Source organism: Arachis hypogaea, chromosome 9, assembly GCF_003086295.3.
Source record: "Arachis hypogaea cultivar Tifrunner chromosome 9, arahy.Tifrunner.gnm2.J5K5, whole genome shotgun sequence".
In the NCBI taxonomy this organism is placed as follows: Eukaryota; Viridiplantae; Streptophyta; class Magnoliopsida; order Fabales; family Fabaceae; genus Arachis; species Arachis hypogaea.
Genome location: NC_092044.1, coordinates 84056213 through 84065138, shown reverse-complemented (window position 1 = coordinate 84065138; position 8926 = coordinate 84056213).

Below are 8926 nucleotides of genomic sequence, written 5' to 3'. Positions count from 1 at the left end.
GATTGAGCAACAATTAATCATACTAGCCTTCCAATACTTGTATGCCCATGCTAAATTCTTCTTTAATGACCTTGTTTGTTTATGATCATGATTCCTTAATTACTTTAACTCACACAATTCAAGATGGTAATCATAATGTCACAGCAAGATGTTACAAATCAAAATTTAGGCTATGCTTATTCATACACACATGCATACGGAGAAGATAAAAACAATCATGCGATTTATAGTGATGGAAATAAGTAGGAGGAAAAAGGAACGTTACCACCTTGTAGTTCATCTTCATTGTTGTTGTCCTTTTCCTCCTATTCTTTCCCTTCCCATACCAACTTAGAGTGTTTACTCATCCTCAAGAAATAATTAGAACAGGGGTGATGGGGCTAAGATGGATCATGAGTGTCTTACACAATAAAATGTTAGTAGTACATGTGTTTAAGCAAGAAAAATGAAAAATAATAGTGAAGGCACATGAAATATAGACATTGTGATTGCAAAAATAAGAGGGTGTGCATGATACATTGCATAAAGAATAAGTGGTACACCAAACTTAGTGTGACACTTTCACTTGGAATTGATGCAAGTATCCAGTATAGATTGTAAACAGATTTTGTTGCAAAGCAACACCAAACTTAGAATGCAACCATATGTCAATTTATTTGAACTAAAACTAAACAAAGAAAACTGCTATATGTTAAATACAATTACCAAGAGAAGAATTTGTCACGAATAAGGATTTCTTGATGAGGTATTTAACAAAAACAGTTAAGGAGCAAAATAAATGAAAGCATTAAAAACAAAGAAATGACTAAAACAAAAGAAAAAAATGTTAAACCAAAAGAAAGATAACTTTGCAGAGGCATTATGATTATGCAAACAAGTGGTGTCGCTGAATAAATTGCATAGAAAATAAGTGGCACACCAAACTTAGAATCTTAGTGTGACAGTTTTATTTTTTTATTTGATGCAATTATCCAGAAAGATTGAAAACAGATTGTTGCAGGGCAACACCAAACTAGAATGTAATCATATGCCAATTTATTGAAATTTAAACAAAGCAGATAGAGAAAATAAATAAGGCAAAGGAATGAAATGTTACCTAAGGTTGGGTTGCCTCCCAACAAGCACTCTTTTAGTGTCATTAGCTTGACATGTTGTTCTTCACTTTCTTCCTCTTCGTCCAGTTTGTTAAGAGGAATGACCTCAAGGGGGGGGGGGAGAAGATTCAGCTATTGTCCCCTGTTTTGGTCTCCTCTCAGTAAGCTTCCTTTTGTTAATGGCTTGATTGAGCTTGCTTGCTAATGGTTCAGGGGTTGGATTGTTTGCAGTTGACCTTCTCTTCTTCATGAATGTTGTCCTTTGTAGCTTGGTCACAATCCTCTCTTTGGTGCTCTTGTCAGTTGTCTTCACTTCTTTAATATCAAGACATGGTTGCTGTGTGATTGTTGGAGCATTATCTTCATCAAAAGCCTTTTGAATTGTTGATTCCATAAGCTCTTCTTCTATGTACTTCTCTGCTTCACTTGAATGTGAATTCTCTTGATTGACTTTCTCACTTTCTTGTTCTTCCACTTCCTCCTTTGCATTCAACATTTGATTTAATAATACTTCCATGGAGGAGGTTTGTTGTTCTTCCCAAAATTTCTTCATCTCCTCTTCATATCTTTTAATCACAGATTCAAGTATTGAGAGTTTTTGGTTTAGGGAGGTTTATAGAGGTTGTGAGTTTTCATGTTCCTTTGTCATCTTAAGTGGCTTCTGTGGATATGCAGTTTCAGGTTCAAATACCTCCACCACCTCATTCTTCATTGAAAGTTTGCGTGACACAGGTGCCTCTTCATCTTCCTTCTCCACTTCTTCCTTTTTACCCACTAATTGATCTTCATCTTCCTTGCTTAGCAGTTCTGAGTGTTTCCTTATTTTCTCCAAGTGCTCATCTATCTTTTGAAGGAGGATTTCTTGTTCTCTCCAGGATTTTTCTTGCCTTTCTAATAATTCTCTGGACTTTTGAAGGAGATCCTCAGCTACTAGCTCAAAAGATGAAGGTTGAGAGAAATTTTGTGGATATGGATGTGTTGTGGTGAGGTTGTTTTGAGTAGTATGGAATGAATCTTGTGGATTGTGGAATAAGTTTTGTGGTTGGTAGAATGAATTGTATGGATCTTGGAGGAGACTTTGTGTTGAGGCATAATCAAGTGATGAAAAATTTTCAAGTGAGGAACTGTGAGATGAGGTTGGACAAGTTTGTATAAATGAATTGAAGGTTTGCTCAAGTGATGATGGCTCTTGATAAGTAGAGCATAAACTGTTAAATGCTTTCTAGTTTTGATCCGCCCATCCACAATGTGAATCATTGTAGAATTCATCACAGTACGGATCATTTTGTGGCATCGAGGGACAATCTTGCATGAATTTATCGAAAGCACTCTCCACTGATGATGTCTCTTGATGAAAAAAGTATGGATCATCAAGATCTCTTTGATTTTGACCCTCCTAGTCACAATATGAGTATGAGTCATCTTGTGGCTCTGGGAGGTGTTCATTCTCTATTATTTCTTGTTGATATTCCCATCCACCATTATCATAATAACATGAATTATTTTGTGGTGTTGGGTAGTATTCCATGGAATTGTCTTGATTAGCATGTCCCCATTAGTTGGATTGCTCATAATCTGTTAATTCTTGGTGATATTCCCAACCACCATGAGAATAATGACTTGAATCAATTTGTGGTGGTGGGCAATATCCCATATGATTCTCTTGCTCATCTTGTGGCTCTGAAGCATATCTCCATTGATTGGAGTGCTCAAAATCTATCATTTCTTGGTGATATTCTCAGCCATCATTAGAATAGTCAATTGGTGATGGTGGGTAATATCCCATGAAACTTGTTTGATCAAAAGATGAGTTGAACTCCATTTGAATTTTGTAAAATATATCACCAATGAAAATTGAAATTCATGTCACAAGTGAGAATTTCTTAGTGAGGCAATAACTCAAACACCTTGGCATCAGCCTAAAACAAAAAATTAAAAGAACAAAAACAGAAAAAATGCTTAATCTAGACTTCTCACCCACTTAATCATTGTCGATCTAAATCAATCCTCGGCAACGGCGCCAAAAACTTGATGAGGGAAAAACGATTCCACACAAACTCACCGGCAAGTGTACCAGGTCGCATCAAGTAGTAATAACTCATAAGAGTGAGATCGATCCCACATGGATTGATGGATCAAGCAACTTTAGTGAGGTGATTAGTTTAGTCAAGCTAACAGTGGTGAATTAGGTGAAATTGAGCAATAAAAGTAAATTGCAGAATGTAAAGTGCAGAATGTAAATTTGCAGAAGCTTAAAAAGCATGAAAAGTAAATTACAGCAACTGTAAAGGAAATTGGGTGCTGGGAAATTAAATGAAGCAGTAAATCAAATCTCAAAACAATTGCAGAAGATTTAAATTGCATGAAAGTAAATTGGAAGCAATGGGAACAGAAAGCAATGGGAATAGAAGATTAAAATCAAGCTCAATGTAAATTGAATTGTAGAATTGCAGAAAAGAAAATTTGCAGAAGAGAATTATCAGAAACTGAAATTGCATAAGCCAAACTGAATTCACCACTGATATGTAAAAGTGCAGAAAAATAAAAGTGTATCAAAGAGAGCATTTTATTCTACTCCTACTCCTGCTGCTCTCTATTAGAGCCTCACAGCCTAAAGCCATTTTATAGGCATTCTTAAATTACAAATGAAATTCAAATTAAAAACAAATTAAATGCAAAATTCCTATTCTAGATGATACTTGTGCCTTTGAGTGATGTCAATTGGGTTCTGCTTGCTTTGGGGCTTCATTGGGCTTGAATTGGAATTAATTGAACCAAAGTTGCACTTCCAGGAGAACGGAGCGTTCATTTAGAGAACGGGGCGTTCGGGCACCCACGCGTATGCATACTATACGCTTGTGCGTCCCTGGTATTTTGGCTCATCGACGTGTACGCGTCCTATGTGCGTGCGCATCCCTTGGTATTCTTCATCATCAACGTGGGCGCGTCCTGTGTGCTTGCGCGTCCTTGATAGCGTTCGTTAAATGAGCGCTATGTTCACGCCATGAACGCTCCCACGCGTGCGTGTCCTTTGTGCCTGCGCGTGCTTCATCTCGGTTCTCCATCGACGCGTGCGCGCCATGTGTGCGTGCGTGTCGAGTGCAAAATTTCCAATCCCAAATTTGAAATTGCCCGAAAACGCTCCTTTAGTTAACTTAGCGTTCTCTTTTCAAATGAGCGCTGATTGTCAAACAGAGCATGCTTCCTAGATTTAGTCATGGGCCATGCTTTTGAAAGCGTGGCCTAAGACTCCAAAGTGTGCCTAAACTCCAAAATGTGCCCCAAAATTCTTCTTTTCTTCTTTCGAGCTGATTTTTGTGCTATTTTTACTTCTTTTTCCACTTATTTCCTTCAACATTTATAAAATCAAAAAGATCAAGGAAATATACTATTTAAGCACAAAAACACTCAACAATTAAGCATTAACCATTAATTTTTTGTATGAAAAAGCATAGAAAAACATGATATGATGCGCAGTCATCATTAGGCGTCTAGAGTTCTTGCAGCAAAGTGGGTCTTTTGGGACTTTATATTTTGTGCTGTTTAGATATGCTCATGTATAGAACCCTCTTACATACTTGATTTACTTATGTACCTCATAGAGGTTTATATAGCACTTAGATTTCTTTTGTGTATTTTGGGTTATGAATTTTATATGTATATATGTAAATATACTCCAGCCAGCCTTAGCTTCGCAGGCTGTGCTTGGCATGCTTGAATATTTTGTACCTTGACCCTCTAATCTCCTTGTATATATATATATATATATATATATATATATATATATATATATACTTAAACTTTCTTCGTACACAAGTAAATGTTATTTCCTAAGCACTGCGCTTTCAATTTCACGATTTCGCTTTACCTATCCTTCAATACTCCTCGTATATCTTATATTCTTTCAATTATTATACGTATATATTTTATTTTAGATGTCGTAATACCACACTACCTCTATTTTACGACTTAAGCATAAAGTTTTGTGTGGTGGGGTGTTACACGGTGCGTGGTCAAAAACTAAAAAGAATTTAGAAGAAGAAAGAATAATAAGTCGAATTAAATAAAACTAACTAAGATTTTTTCTCATAGAGATGGCGAGCTTTGATAAGATTCTCTAGATTTTATATGTAGAGCAACTTGACAGAGTTTGCAAGAATAACATCAAAGTAGAGCCTTCAAAGACTAACTAGTTGTAAATTTTTTAGTAGTGCTAATAAATGATGGTAAATAATTGAAGATTTCGATCAACATTTTTTAACAGGTTAAGCATTTCTATTATTATAATCCATGATATCTAAAAATTAATTAAAATTCTGAAGGTTGAAGACAGTTACAAAAATAATTCTAAGACCATATATTTTTAATTACAGAACAGAAAAACAATGAGTGATTGTTTTAGTTTATAGACAAATAAAACGACATTTTATTCCTTCCTTCTATAGATTTTTTTAAGCGTAACATATTATTTTCGGCCATAAAAAATTTAAATATTTTGACGTACAATTTTAATAATATAAGATATAATTATCTTGATATCTATTAATGATTGAAACAATTTGATCAAATTACCCAATATGACGTGAGAATTGAGAAGGTAACGACTTAATTTGTATGAATAAAGCTCTACATTCAAGTAAAATTCTTATTCAAATTTATCCAAGTTGTTGTAACAACTTTTTAAATTACGCGCTCCTTCTCCTTCTCCTCATCCTCATATTTTTTCTTCTTCTTCTTTTAAATTCGTGCAGGTTCTTCTTCTCCTCCTCTTCCTCCTCCTCCTCCTCCTTCTTTTTCTTCTTCCAAATTTGCACATACAGATTTTTCTTCTTTCCTTTTTCTTCTCCTCACCTTTCTTCTCCTCCTCTTAGAGATTATTAACACCTGCATCCATTCAATTCAAAATAATTCAATTCATAATGAACCGAACATGTTATTAAGGTGAAATAATTATATAGTACTAAATGAACAGAACATTATCCATTATATAAAATCAAATTCAAAACAGCTTTCTGCATAATGAACCAAACATGTTATTAAGATGGAATAATTATATAATACTAAATGAACAAAATATTATCCATTATATGAAATCAAATTCAAAACACCTGTGTCTACAATTTAGAGATTATCAATTCAGTTCAATTCAATTTAGAACACCTGCGTCCATTCAATTCACTTCAATTCAATTCATAATGAACCGAACATGTTATTAAGGCGAAACAATTGTATAGTACTAAATGAATAAAACATTATCCATTATATAAAATCAAATTCAAAACAATTTTCTGCATAATGAACCGAACAAGTTATTAAAGTGAAACAATTGTATAGTACTAAATAAACGGAACATTATCCATTATATAAAATCAAATTCAAAATAGGTTTCTACATAGTGAACTGAACACGTTATTAAGGTGAAATAATTGTATAGTAGTACTAAATGAACGGAACATTATCCATTATATAAAATCAACTTCAAAACACATGTGTCTACAGTTTAGAGATTATCAATTCAATTCAGAACATATGCGCCCATTTAATTCAATTCAATTCAATTTAGCAATTGCATTACATTCAATTCGATTGAAAAAATAATCCATTACAAAATGTTGGTGTTGTTGGTGATGACGATAATGAAGAAGAAGAAGAAGAAGAGAAGAAAAATCTACGTATGTAAAGGAGAAGGAGGAGGAGGAGGATGAGGTATGTGTGAATTTAAAAGAAGAAGAAAAGGACATATGCGTGTATTTGAAAGAAGAAGACAAAAAAGAAGAAGAAGAAGCGCGGGGAGAAAAAGAAAAAAAAGCACGTGTAATGATGCTCTTTTAAGGAGAGTGGTTTTTGTTGGTGTTGAACCTACTTGAATAAACTTAAATGAAAAAAATACTTGAATGTATAACCATCTTGAACTTATATTTTTAATTATTAAAATTGTCCAACGTTGCAATCTTTTATAATTAAATGGTAGTTTTTCTATTTTTTAATATATACACATGAAATAATAATCATTTAAATATTTATCTTTTTTAGTTGATTCTTAATCATTCCTTATTTAATAAGGAATGGTACATTATTTTTTGTTAATTAAATAAATTTTAACTTTTTTTATTATATTTTATATGAATGGATCAAATTTAACGTTTAAAATTTATTATTTATTAGGGTTTAAGAATTAAAATTTAAAATTTAAAATTTAAAACTTAAGCTTTAAAGTTCAAAAAATACTACATTTTATTTTTTCATAACGCATTAACCATCGTTGTATTTTCTTCCGTTACAGACAATAATGGAATAAACTACCAAAATCACTTAACGGAAAAGATTCAAAGAAAAAAAAACACAAAAAAATAATAACAAAAATACCCTAAAAAGATTTAAAATTTAGACAAAGATAATAGATATTTCCGTTTTAGTTAACGAAAAAAATGGAATGACAAATACAAATGCTACCCGACTACTTGATAATTGATGACTTTTATCATTTTTAAAATGTCTGAAAACATCTTATCTGTTTTCATATTGTGTCATTTATTTTTTTCCCATAACTAAATCTTTTAAAGACATATTTGGTGATTTACTTGCAGTAATACTTGCATAGACAAGTGTTAGATCCTAGACAATTTGAGGCTGAAGGTGCTACCGTGTGAAAATTTTCGTCGACACTCTTCTTCACCCACTAGTTGTAGCAATTATAATATTGATAGTTAGAAATGTACCATCTTTTTTTACGACAAATTTCTTTGTCTTTAGCTACTTGAATTATTGTCACCAATACAACTGCAAATAATTAAAGAAGATATTAATGTTATATTTTTTTCTTTTGAGTTTAATTAAAAAATTAATGGTTTTTCGTTAATATTAATTAACATTTTTAAAATTATATTTTTATTATAAATTTTAAATTCTAAATCCTAATTTTAAGTTCTAAACTCTTCAAAAGAAGATGGTTATTACAAACTAATTTTATAATAAAAAATAATTGATGTTGATTAATTAAAAATTATTTTTTTGAATTTTTTTAATAAATAATAGAGAAGATATTAACATGAGATATGAAAGAAGCTAAGATATATATGTGAATAAACCTGAAACTAAAAGAAAATCTGAATAAAAGTTTGTTATGGTCGTAGGCTTCTAAAAGGCTTATGATCGAGTCAAATGGAGTTTTGTAGATATTGTTTTATAGAAAATGGGGTTTGATCGTAGATGGAGGGAGTGGATAAAGAAGTGTGTGTGTTTTACGTCTATGTCGGTCCTAATAAATGGTTCTTCCTTTAAACCCTTCAAAATGGAAAGGAGTCTAAGACAAGAGGATCCTCTTTCTCTCCCTTTCTATTTGTGCTTGTTGTGGATGTTCTGCATAGGATGATTAGAGAGTCAGTGCGGAATGGACACATTACTCCATTGTTGGTTGGAAGGGATAACATTGAGTTGTCACATTTGCAGTTTGCGGATGATACTATGAGATTAAGAGTGCTCAGGCTGTTGGAAGACTTTGTTTAGTTTGTTGAATTAGTTTCACGTTATAAATTCAATAAATTATCTTTTTTATTAGGATAGTGCTATTTCTCTAAGATCAATTAGAGTTCGCTTCTTCCGTATTCTGTGCATTCGTATTGCAGGTAGGTTTTCTATCTCTATATATAATCAATTGTTTAATTTTTATGCCGGACTTACTCTCCTAAGATAGTGTTTTAGGACAGAAGTGAGAGAAGGTCGCGTAAAGGTGCCTTCTGAAAACCCTTGTTTGCTAGAAAATTATAAAGGAGTTGCATACTAGAACGGTTAGGATTTGATGTGTTATTGAATTTGTATTTGTTCTAATTTAT